This window comes from Maniola jurtina, chromosome 17 (assembly GCF_905333055.1).
Source record: "Maniola jurtina chromosome 17, ilManJurt1.1, whole genome shotgun sequence".
NCBI classification, from domain to species: domain Eukaryota; kingdom Metazoa; phylum Arthropoda; class Insecta; order Lepidoptera; family Nymphalidae; genus Maniola; species Maniola jurtina.
This window is the reverse complement of record NC_060045.1, coordinates 10353083-10366628: the sequence shown is the minus strand read 5'-3', so window position 1 is coordinate 10366628 and position 13546 is coordinate 10353083. Positions and strand designations below refer to the sequence as shown.

The following is a 13546-nucleotide window of genomic DNA, read 5'->3' as shown; positions in this document are numbered from 1 at the left end:
TAATAATTTTTGACCGAAAAATCCAATAAGTACCTAACTATTTTTAGATCAGCTCAGGAATCGAACCCAGAACCGCGGACAAACATGCTTAACCATACGACCACCGTGGCATATAAAAACTAGGTTAGTGTAGCGTATAAAAGGTAGGTATATAAGTACTAGTAACAAATATATGTATACGTACTAGTAATAAATATAGGTACTAATGTAGACTCCTTGTTATTTAGTATATTTATTTTTGTAGTTTCTCACCCGTTGGATATGTAGGTATCTAGGCTTGTGTCCACAGCTAGACACAGGTTTATTAGATTCATTTAACCGATTTTAAGGTGCAGAGTGTAAGGCGAAATTTACATTGGCAACTTTTTATCCAGGAAAAGCAGAGTTTCCACAGGATTTTTGAAACCCTAGGTCTAGGAGCTAGTGCGTAAGCTAAGCTACCATACAAATAGTTTTGTGACTACTTCGGAAATCGGAACATATTTTCACGAATTCGGATCGGATGCAGTGCGTAATCGCCCTAACTATACACTCAACATTTTTTCCACATATTATATTATTTTGGCTTTCTGTTTGTTTGTCAGCGTTTCTAAGTAGGTAGAATAATTTTTCTCTCTATTTTTTATTTTTTTTGCACAGCTGCGGTTGTAAAGTGACACTACAATGTATGTACGTAGTACTAAGTTAACACCTTTCTGATACGGCTGAAAAGATCAACGTGAAATACTTACTTATTTTGATTTTTTAACCCCTGACCCAAAAAGAGGGGTGTTATAAGTTTGGCGTGTGTATCTGTGTATTTGTCTGTGGCATCGTAGCTCCTAAAGTAATGAACCGATTTTAATTTAGTTTTGACGTGACAACGTCTTATAATTCGATAGAGCCGGCTGCACGCACGAAAAAACATGACTCATGCGGCGTTACCTCGCTCTGAGGCGTTCCATGTAAGGCTTGAAGTGCAAGCGAGAGCGCGGAACGAGCGACAAAGAAGCACAATCGGCCTTTGTTGTCACGTTCAACTATCGTCATTAAACCGACTTTACAGACAACCATTTTTTTTTGTTTGAAAGGTGGCTTGATCGAGAGTGTTCTTAGCTATAATTCAAGAAAATCGGTTCAGCCGTTTGAAAGTTATCAGCTCTTTTCTAGATACTGTAACCTTCACTTGTCGGGGGTGTTATGAATTTTTAATTTACACTTGTAATAAGTTACTTTTTAAAGCTAAATTAGGTACATACATACTTACATAATCTGTTGCAGGTAGGTATTTTCATTTCAATTTTGTTTTTCTACAGCAGCAGAGTAGCAGTAGTAAGATGTAAGAGTTGGCAAACAATCCAAAGGTTGCAAAATCGATACTCACGTCTGAATGAGTTCTTTCCGGGTCATACCTACTTATTTCATTTGACGATATATATATGTACCTAGCGTACCACACCTCTGAGAACATTTATGGAGAACTCAGGCATGCAGGTTTCGTTACGACATTTTTCTTCACCGTTAAAGCAAGTGATTAATACCTACTTATAAAATTGTTTGAGACGCACATAACTCCGAAAAGTTAGTGGTGCGTCCCCGGGATCGAATCCGTGACTTCCCGATTAGAAGGCCGATGTCTTAACCACTAAGCTATCACCATGACTCACCGGTTAACGGTTACCTGCCGTTAAACTTAGATCGCCAAAAAAAGAAACCTACTCGGGCATCTGTTAGTATTGCATCCCGCTATACAATGACAACATATTTTATATTCAATTTAACCTGTCAAATATTATATTGCATATGGGTTGCCGAGAGGTCCGGGGGTTGATCCCCGGCACGCACCATAACTTTTCATAAACAAGGGAGCTCAAAATTTTAACCCAGTCCTAATAATGTAACATATAAGTTTGTATGTTACGAGTAGGTGTTAGCGAAGTCACGGTTTTAAATAGTGAAGGCAAAACCATAAAATGTTGTATAGTAATGTTGTATGTTGTGGTGTTGTCGCATACTGCATGTTGCACTATACAGATTTGTTTGGTTTAGCGGATTATAGCAAATTAACTAAGCTTTTGGTTCCTTGAAAACCATAAATTTTGCCATGTCTACATTACAAAATAGCGTGGAATAGAATAAATAAGAGAATAAATATTAAAAAAACCTTCCTAATTCATAAATTATAAAACTGGTCTTGTTTGTTTGGGAATTTTAATTGTTTTATGTTTGCTCGAGGAAGCCTTTTGTTGAGCATAATACCTACGCCCTGTTTTGTTTACCTACTCTGTCGGAAAATACTTTTTTCAGAGCGTAATTTGAAAAAATGAAATGGAAAAAAGGAATAAATTAACGTACGTAATTAGTGACTAGAGCTAAGCTAAGCTATCCTATGAAAATGAAGCGTTCCTATTGGTGGATTTGACACACATAGCTTAGGCTCGGTTTCCACCTAAGCGGAGCTTAGGGGAGCTGTCTAGTCGACCAATCTGACTCTTAATAAATGACCAAGAAATTGTATTTTTTATACAATATTTTTTTTTTAAATCTTATTGATCCTCTCCGAACCTCTCAACATACTTATCACATTTCTGTTGTTTCATTTTTTCGAGATGAACATACTTAGTGCTTTAGTTCTCATTCTAAAGAACTTAGGGAGGTCATATTTTGTTAAATCATTGAAGAGTCTGTTTGACCAACCAACACATTGATTCTACTAATTATACCTATCGAAGTCAGCTACATATTTTACTTTACATACCTAATAATTTTGTTTTAAATGAGCGCGAGCGTAGCAAGAGCTTTTAATTATTTCACAGAATCTTAGATGTTTCAAAATGCGAAATGAAGATGGAAATATGCAGAGCAAAATTAGCGCGAAAATTTTATTCCTCTGCATACATTTTCACCTTGAAAATTGATATTTACACCGAGATCGTGAGGCTAACCTACCTGTTTTTCTATACAATATTCACCTATTCCTTTTTTTTTATTCAGTTTTTTTTTGGGATCTTGTAATCACTATGTGATTATGTCAGAAAGATCCATATTAACCTATTAAAACTACGATCTATCTTAAACTAATACAATTACATCCTTAAGTCTCTATTATTCTTACAATAAATCCAAAAAGAGTTCTTGCATGCGGCAGAAATTGGAATACTGGATTTTTGTTATTGAACAGTTCAAAGGTAAGTAAATGGGTATTAGCATAACATGGATTTCCAAACTTAATTCAAGAAATAGGTAGAATATTAAGTCACTGATATGGAACATTTATATCGCTAATAATTTCCAACTTCTCTACAAAGTAAGTTAATACTTACTTAGATTTCATTGATTAACAGAATATTGAAATAGGATACACCGAGGTTAGCCATTGGCACCCATTGGTATATTATTTAGTAATTATTCAGTATATTTTATTCAAAAATATGCTAAATCCATCACGCCTAATGCAACACGTTTATTTTTGAGAATTTACATAGTTACTCCGTATGTCAGATTCCAGTTCTGTAAAGATCTAGAGAGTGGCCTAGGCTACTTTTGCCTCGGAAAATGCTCGGAAATCACGGGATTTTAAAACCTAAATCCACGCGGACGAAGTCGCGAAAATCAACTAGTCAGTCATTTAAGGAAGATTAAAGAGTTTTTAAATAAAAACGCGAATATGTAAAGCATTAGCATTCAAACTTCAAAGCGCCTGCTACAATGTACAATCACTGACAAAGATGATATAACATGCGGTTGACAGATAAATACCTAGTTTTATTTCTATTTTAACAAGAATAAAGAACAATGACTAATATTCCTCTAAGCGCCATCTCTATGGAAGTCGGCAACTGTATAGCCCTGTGGAGATTGGTCCTCAAGGCCGATTCACACCAAGCGCGTACACGTGACACGTGCGTAGTGACGCGCGTAAACTCCTATCACACCGGGTTACGCATACGTCCACGCTTTACGCAAGCGGTGTGCGATGTTTCATACAGTTCCATACATTACAACGCAATGGTACGCGCTACAGTACGTCTACGCTTACACAACGCTTACGCAGCATGTGTGAACGAGCTATTACGGCTGGGATCTATCGAACGCACTTTGACTTTGCTCAGACTCAAGTTTGAGTCTCCTTCTCTTATGTGTAAGAGTCTTAAGTCTCCTTTTAACTCTGTCCTAACTCTAAGCAAAGTCTGAGTGCGCTCTGTAGATCTTAAAACCTTTGTATCAAGTTCGGTAGCACGATGAGACTATCGCCACGATTCTCTCGTCCGTGGACATGGCGCCAAGCATCCTAGCACAGCTTAAATAATACCTACGTATTATGAGCTGTGCTAGGATGTCAGTACGACGATGGGGTTTGACCCATCATTCCTTCGGATTTTAGTTCACTCCTTCATCGTTGAGTTGTTTACACGTTTATTATTGAAGGAGTAAAATCTTCGTCAAATTCTTATTATTTACATTATTAATCAAGTACTTGCTTGCAAACCTCGGTGGGATTGATTTTAGGTTACGTGTGTAAAGACTCAGAATAGAAAACATTTTTATTCAAATTAAGTTGTATAAAATTATTTCAACAGATTAATAGTAAACTTCACTGTTTCAGAATGCCTAGTCCCTATCGGGAAGAATTTTAGCAAGAAACTCGGAAAATCAAAAATTTAATTTTTGCGCATTCGTAGAGCGCCTGTCAAATCCACATTTTTTTAAATCGTTTATAAGAATTATATAAGGCAAAAGTAAAATGTTTTGCGTACTTACTTTATTATCTTTTTGATATCTTTAGGCTTTCTGTCATCGCCAGTACCTCTCGTTACGATATTGCAATCACTTTATCGCGATTGGAAAAGCTCAAAAAAATAAACAAAATTGATACTCGGCTCTGTATTTGGATCTATTTGCCGTATTTGCCTTAGTATTTTTTATTCGAGAGGATTTCCAATTTGATGTTTTAATGGAAGCAATGAGGTTACAGTTTCTGAGAGATTTTAAAACTTTGTTAGGTTATTGCTCTCCCCGTGAACTCTATCCTATCCTTCAAGCGGAATTGTGGATGATGGACAAGGAGCGGTTCATCATTCTCAGTATGGTCCTCGAGTTGGTTAACGTGCTGTGGTCCCAGCATGCTTCTAACGGTGTTTGGAGGCACAAAGTGTTCCAGTGGCGGGTCTGCTGAGGCGGACATCCGCTGGCGGAGTAACGAGGTGTTGCTGGTCCCTTGTGTTTTGTCGTCAGCGATGGCATGGAACTTCGTGAGGTTTTTAGTCGGTAATCCATAGTGGATTTCCCTCACGAAAAGGTAGTTAGCCTAACAAAGTCAAAATATTTTAACTTTGTTTGGGACCTAAGGTGGATTCGTGCTACACCGTTATACATAGGTGACTACTTTTGTTTGTGCAGGTACTTTCTTGTAAGTACGACGTGGACTAGATATAAGAAAATAGGATTGTCATCGTTGGAATACAAAGTGGAGTCAGTGACGCTCCACCACCTCTACTCCCACGTACTGGTCGACATCAATCCAAATAGAGAAATCGTTACGGAATTACTACAAAAATGGAATTCCCACTTTAAAATAGGTTAAATATTTGCCTACTTAAATAAATAAATTGGAGATTTTCCAAACTACATTCGTTGTATGGTTTAATTTTTATTTGGGAAAAGATGGGATAGGATGGGGTGGGGATTTTCGTTTTAAACATGATCTGAATCCTGTTTTGAATAAAAAATTAGTTGGTTTTTTTAAAAAAAGAAACGGTTTTTTCCAACCCTGGATGAGGTAGGTATAGCTGTTAACAGGTTGAGATGGCTCGCCCGCATCGGATTAGCGTGGGGGTTGTGCGGGTGTGCGAGGTGTTCCCTTCCCGATTGCCATTTCAATCTGTCGCGTATCACTTGTTTTAATGGTGTAGGAAAACGTCATGAAGAAACCTTCATGCCTGAGTGTTCTCCATGATGTTCTTAAAGGTGTGTTAAGTCTGTCAATCCGCATTTGACCAGCCTGGTGGAACTTTCTCATTCTTTTCCAATTCTGAGAGCAGACCCGTGCTCAGTACTGAGTCGGCGATGATGAATAATTAGTGGGCCGTGTAAGGTTAGTTGGCGAACTTTTAGGCAAGCTTATTTTATACGACGTAAAAACAGTTACTGCCACGTGCTATGAGCATGACTCGCTGTCAGGTGGCAGTTTAAACCACAGATGTAAGTTACACGTACCTATTTACATACGCCCCTGTGATAACGCATCCAAGTTTATCGCATGTTCGTACAGTCTACGAAATAAGAATTAAATCACCCAAACTGTGACCATACTGACCGTAAGTTGGTACCTACCTATCGCGTTTCGAACGCAAAAAGTGGTAGTGGTACAGGTACTTTACTTTGTAGCCAGAGAGCTTCATTGCGAAATATGTAAAGTTTAATTTATAATGTATTTTATATCAATGGAAGTGAAAATAAAACCTAAGAAAGATTAGATTCCAGGGTATCTAGGTATAGAAGAAAAAAAAAACATTTTCAAACATTAAGCTGCATAAATCGAAACGTTTTTATCAAATCTGATCAATGTTGCCAGAGTCAACAAGTTTCCTGCTGTTGAGGCAAATGAAAACCAATTTTCTTTTTCAGTTCAAAATAATTACTATCAATAGAAATCTCAGGCTGATTAAAGTAATCAAAAATTTACTCATATTAGAAATAATTACCTACTTATCGCGATCTTGCCTATTGACTTTAATGTAAAAGTCAACTAATTATAGTATTATTTCTACCACACTGTGGCTTATAAAAACTAGTTCTATGGAACTTAGAGGTTGCTGTGGATTCTTCGGTTGACTAATCATTTGCTTTCTATGGCGTAAATTCAGACAGTTCTACTTCTGAAATTCTCTTTCGCGGTGGCCACAACTTACTGTTAATGTTTCACCAAAACATATTTAAATCAGACTTTCTAGTCACAAATCGAGGTTAAATTATTATCAGGGGAATTCTAATTTCTATGCTAGCAACCCCATTTCCAAGCGTCACTTTGATAAATGTCAGTTGAATATTGCGGTTTGCGGTAGTAGGTGACCAGCTGTGGAATTTCCTTGTTTTCGAAAACGTATTTTCGTACTTTCACCCTAATATATTTTATTTAATCAGAGTGTTAAACATTTGATGGTGTTTGTATGATATCATCTCATAAAACTGTGTGATATACAGACACAAGTGTTTTTGATTTGGCAGTGAATTCGGACTGTCTAATAACTTGTGTGCAAAGATCCGTTTTTGGCGCAAGTTATTCAGAATTCTCCACTGGATGGTCTAAAAGGTTAGTTTTCCTGTCGATTTGTTTATTTACAATGTATTTTATGTAAACATCGATGCCGTGAACGCGTGATGTCTATATTTAGAAGACCTTCGTGGGAGATGCTTAGATGGGTTTTTTATTAAATTATTCAATTTGCTGTTTAGTGTCGTAAACAGTTTATGCAATGCACCTACTTTGATTGTGTGCTGAGATTTTTTTTCTAGAGATAATGCTCTTAAAAATCACTACAATCATGAATTTTATTTTATTACTGTGATTTTGTCATAAAATAATGTAGGTAACTAAGTTAATACTTTAAACCTTCCCAGTAAGTAAGTAGCATGTGTATGTTAAGCAAATGTTATACTCACTTACCTAATATCCACTACAGTAAAACTCCTTTGCATTGGATGGGGTAGTGTAAAAAGTGTTGATGTCTTATCTTAATTTTGTGAAATGTCAGTTGAAATAATATTTACAAGTACTTAATATGTTAATTTTATACACTGACATTATTTATACTAAGTACTTAAGTATTTATAATTTGAAATAAGTACTGGAATTATACAAGTACATAAATGTGTACATCAGCTGCTGGACATAGGTTTTTTTAAGAGACTTTGATATGTTGTTGTTTTGCTCCATCTAAATCCAGCAGCTCCCAACAACCTATGTGATCCACAACAGTCTGTGCACATAGTGAAGGTTCTGCCAACCCTGTGCTTTCTGGTGCAAGATCTCTGTTCCAGCACTTTGAAACCCCAGTTTCTATCGTTACTTCAAACTCTATTGCCCACTCAATGTGAGGACATATCCTCATTTATGATTTGATCCCATAAAGGATATTCAGGCCTTACAATGACATTCTGCTTATTATTTTATTATTTTGCACCACTTTTCTTTGTTTTTATCCTGAAAATTGACAATTTGTCCTTCTCATTGGGATTAGGCTTAATATGTTACTCAAGTTTAATGTTACATATTCATACACTAGATGATACCCAGCAACTTTGTCTGTGTTAATTTAGGTTTATTAAATATCCTGTGGGAACTCTTTAATTTTCTAGACCTAAAAACTTATGATAACCTAAATGGCCTATTATATATCCCTGGGATGTAAGCTAGTACCCGCCCCATATCTCTAATAAATTATGTTTAGACTAGGTATGGCAAACTATTCTCTGTACTGAAGTGATTGTGATGTCATCAACATACCTGATCTCATTCTTTTTGTTTTTCCTGTTGCAAAGTTCCAATTAAATACTGAAGAAGTTATTTTTTAGTTATTTTCCTTGTATGATGCCTTTTTATTATTTCCTTTCAGATTCCTGACCAATCCACTCCTTTTCCGAAGAATGAAGTTTTAAACCTTTGTCCTGCCTTACCTGAAAAAAAATTTACCATATCCCACACCTACCTAACTTTTCATTTCCTGAAGAAAGACTTTGCAAACCATTCTTACTGCTTCTAGTAAGAGAATGAAATTAAATATTACTTTAGAATACTTGATACTTAAGTACTTGGCTCATGGCTACTTTTAGACAGAAGATATTTGGGATTTTTATATTTTGCATAGCTTGTTTAATAACATACAGCATGTATTCATATGTTATTAAGAAACATAATGGGAAAATAGATTTGTATATGTTAGGAACTATATTGACCTTCTAAATTACTTGTATTACTTTGTAGAATGAAACCCAATACATTGTTTGGAAAATTTACTAATGAATACTATCATTAAAATGTCCCTCACATATAATTAGATGCTATATTTATGTAACTCCTAGTAAACAAATATTGAACAGGTAGTAGAAGATGCCAGTGACTTTGTCTGTGTGGATGTAGATTTTTGAAAATCCTGTGGGAACTACATTTTTCCAGGATCAAAAGTATGTCTGTCTCCAGGATACCTACATACTATCTCTGTATCAAAAAACCAGAAGATAGGTACCCATAACTTCATCCATGTAGATCTAGGCTTTCAAAAATCTCTTAGGAACTTTATGATCTACCAGGGTAAAATGTAGCCCATGTAGTAAACTGGAGACCGTGAAAAGCTGACAGACAGACTGACACACTTTCACATTTAAAGTATAGTGGTATTAAGCACTGAATATTACTTAATTATGGTGTAAGTAATCAAATATTGATCAACTATAGTTCGCGACAGGTTGAGTTGGCAATTGGGTATCAGGTGGGGGGGATGTCCCACACACGCGCACGCCACCCGCGCTATCCTGCGCCAGGTTAGTGCGAGGGGTGTGCGGGGCGTCCCTACCCCGATTGCCATGTCGACCTGTCGTGTACTATAGGTATTTCTAAGTTGTCTCTGGAGAGGCATAGTTAACTAGGACAAAGCAATATGTATGCTAGCAGGAAGATGTTAGTGTTGTGTGTACAATTGTACATTGTAGTACAATATGTATGTATACAAATCCGTGTAATACAAATGCTAATTACATTGGATATTAGTTCCACACGAACTATTGTATAACGGAGTAAAGCCCTGGCCACACACAACGCGTGATGACAGCGACTCCAAAGCTACCAATACAGTTACAAAGTTGTAATAGATCATTGTAAATGATAGATATTTCAACTTAAAAATCCGTTTTAGAGCGGTTTCATATTACCGTTTTTGTTGCGCGTGTATACTCGTGTTTCGGTGCTCCTACTGAGTAGCCAGTTCGATCAATTAGATTTTTGAGAAATAATATTTAAATTGGTCTGTTCCCGGAATACTTTCTTCCCTTTCTTTCTCACCCTTTCTCTTTCTTATGTTCCTTGCCTTCGGTGTTATGTTCTTTCATGCTGCTGCCTTCGCGCGTCGTAGCAGCCACCGCGCTCTGTTTGACCAAGATTTTAGTTAGGTATTTCATGAGCTGCGTAAAGAATTTCAGCCTTGCTTGTTATGTAAATGAAAATAAATCAACGCAATTTATGCAATGCTGATTCTGGTAAAACGTGCATTGAACAATTTACTCTTGAGAACTAACTAGTTATTTTTTTTTTTATCAATGATAAACAAGATGGTAGTTTTTGTTGTTTGTATTTATCTGAAATTAATAAATAAAGTCTCTTACTTAAAATGATAATAAGTAATTCATCTAAGTCATTGATCCCGAAATTGAAGTTTTATGGAAAACTAGAGGATGCCCGCGACTTCGTCCGCGTGGATTTAGATTTTTATAGATCCCGTGGGAACTGTCTGATTTTCCGGGATAAAAAGTTGCCTATTACAGGGACGCAAGATACTTCGGTACCAAATTTCATACAAATCGGTTAAGTGAATGAGTCTTTAGGAATACCGCGGGAACTCTTTGATTTTCCGGGATAAAAAGTAGCCTATGTCCGTGCCCGGGATGTAAGCTAACTCTGTACCAAATTTCATTAAAATCGGTTCAGCGGTTGAGCCGTGAAAACGTAGCAGACAGACAGACAGACAGACAGACAGACACACTTTCGCATTTATAATATTAGTATGGATAAAATCAATATTAGTGATTACACTAGTAAATATCTTATTAAGGTTACACTACTCCTACATTCAAACTTTAACAGGGCTCTCGCCGTCACTTACTCCATACAATCGTAGTTCTAATTTCATTTGAATATTAAGCAACCAAAGTCCAGGCAGACATATTCTAGAAAATAATATAGCTGTGCATCACTAAAATATAAAAACCTAAGTATTATGTAAAGAGATAAGTGTGCCATAAATTACATTTAATGCGTACTAAAGTGTTTTTATGTGAGTAATAACTGTCACAGTATCAAACAGTCTGGCACTAATCGTTTTGGTAGTACATTTTGCCATTACGTCTATCATTAAGTTATCACGTATCGTAATTGATGGAAAGGTCGCATTATTATGTTGTCAGAAAAGTTACTATCTTAATGATGACTTTAACGTGTTTGAACTTTGGTATAATATAGGACTGGGACTTAATCTATCCGTAGTTATATACAGTTTGTCCTTCGATAGAGGGCAACACAGAAAGGAGCTAAACTATTTTGTCGGACCGATTTTATTTGTCGTACGTATTATCCGTACCTATGTATTACATCTGTTTTTATACAGGCGGGACCATAGATTAAGAAACTTGCAAACGGATTGAACAAATGCAGTTTGGATGCAAAACAAAAGTGAATGGAACCTCGGAGACCATTTGAAATACTTGTGAGTTAATATGCCCTCTTGACTGCGAAGTCTCATCAGATAGATAAAAAGCTCACGAGGCGTTTCCACCAAAATTATAATCTAAGACTAAGATCCATCCTATTTCGAAAAGAGGGCAAAACCGTCGAAATAGGTCAACCCTTGTTTTCAGAAGGAGCAAGACGAAATGAAAGCCATATTAAGAGATTTTGATCTTATTCTCGAAGTAATTTTTTTCATCTCGATAAAGTTTTCAGCAACTTAACATCGATTTAAAATTCCATAGTGTAGGTAGCTGTGCAGCGCTTTTTCGACTCGTGAGTTCAAAAGTTACTCTCAGAGGCTTGAAAACACTAACTATCACTGAATACTTAGTATGCAGCTCGGATATTTTAATCTCTCACACCATTATACTGGCTAGTTAGGTAAATGCCGGATTTAGCAGTTAAAGTTAACTTCATAATTTTAAAAGGGTTTAGACTTTAGAGCAACAGGAAAAACACAAGGGGAAGGAAAATCAGTTATTTAATTAACTTCTTAATAGGTAAATTTACATACACTATACATGAAGATAAAAGATAACAACCCTGCAATGCCATTGGAACAGTGAAGCACAATGCAAAGCAAAGTAAGTGTGAAAAGAATACTTATGCGAGCTGGAAAAGGCCGCATGGGCTCATTTTGCTCGTAAAAAAGTTTTCTAGGTCGGCTGGCCTGAATTCGTCATAAAAATGTTATTATAGCACATACGTAACGTAGTTAATGTAGTAGAAATGCGCTTATAATGAAAAAGTGAGTTTTGTATTGAAAGTGACCCAAATATTTCTACCGCTTATTTATTACGTAAATTGTGGGACCAGGGCACATGAGTAGCGAAAGGGTGTCAGCGACAGTGACAGTCTCATTCACCTTTGATTGGCTTACTCTTTTACTATTGTTGGAAATGCATTGTTGCAGCAAGAACGAAAATATGCAGCCAATCACAATAATGGAGGTTATAACATTTATTTTGACGTAGACATTCGTAACAAGTGTGAATTAAAAATTTACAACACCTCCGACAAGTGAAGGTTACAGTAACTAGAAAAGAGCTGATAACTTTCAAACGGCTGAACCGATTTTCTTGGATTGTAGCTAAGAACATTCTCGATCAAGCAACCTTTCATACAAAAAAAAATCGGTTCATTAGTTTAGGAGCTACGATGCCACAGACAGATACACAGATACACACGTCAAACTTATAACACCCCTCTTTTTGGGGCGGGGGTTAAAAAACGTTTTTTGAACTTTCAACCCCTTAGGAGATAAAATAGGGGTTGAAATTTGTGTAGTCTACGCAGATAAAGTCGCAGGCATAAGCAAGTTTGAAAATAATCTTCGAAGTCAGTTGGATAGGTGCAAAGAGAGCACCAAAAATATTTTTCAGCAGCTGTAGGAAATAAGGTAGCGATATCCTTTATGGCAGCAAAAATTTGCTGCAAGCGAGTTTTTAAAGCAACGCTATATTGATACGAAGATTTCTCGTTCGTGAGGTATAAAAATGGCGAGAATATTTTTGAAAACGAACGATGATTTTTTTTTTTTAGTTCAGTGAAAAGGAGAGCGAATTTTCTCCAATTTCAATATAGGTATACCTATTTCTATTCATTGAGACTTGGGCCCAGGTGTTTTGGTTTGTTTGTATGGAAGTCCGTCATTTTCAGTTTATAAACGCACTTACCCCTTACAAAAATTTAAATAAGTACATATATTATTATTATGAAAAATTGGTGTTTGGGCTTTTGATTAAAAATGAAAGATTACATGTTTCAGAAATTTTAAAAATTTTACCATCAAGTAGGGATGCAAGTTTGTATGGAAGCCCGCCATTGTTTAAGTTATACATATTATTTAGGTACCTATGTATAGGTTGCGACAGGTCGACATGACGATCGGGGTGGGGACGCCCCGCACATCCGCATAGCCCCCGCACTAACCCGGCGCGGGTACCCCGATTGCGATTTGGACCTGTCGCGTACAATATAAAATTGGTATTTGCGCTTTCAGGCAAAAATAAAGAAGTAGTAGGTGTTACGTGTTTTTGTGTTTTAGGATATCTGGAAACCCTATTCACC

The 13546-nt window shown here is 36.4% G+C and overlaps 1 protein-coding gene across 2 annotated transcripts in view; it reads left to right on the top strand.

The window, feature by feature from the left end:
- Positions 1-7175: 7175 nt before the first annotated feature.
- The window catches only part of LOC123873796 (beta-1,4-N-acetylgalactosaminyltransferase bre-4), a 157004-nt gene continuing 150633 nt past the window's right edge, over positions 7176-13546 (top strand). For both annotated transcript variants that reach the window (XM_045918857.1, XM_045918856.1), the window contains exon 1: positions 7176-7291. The gene's annotated coding sequence lies outside the window, so the exon portion shown is untranslated. The remainder of the gene's footprint in view (positions 7292-13546) is intronic.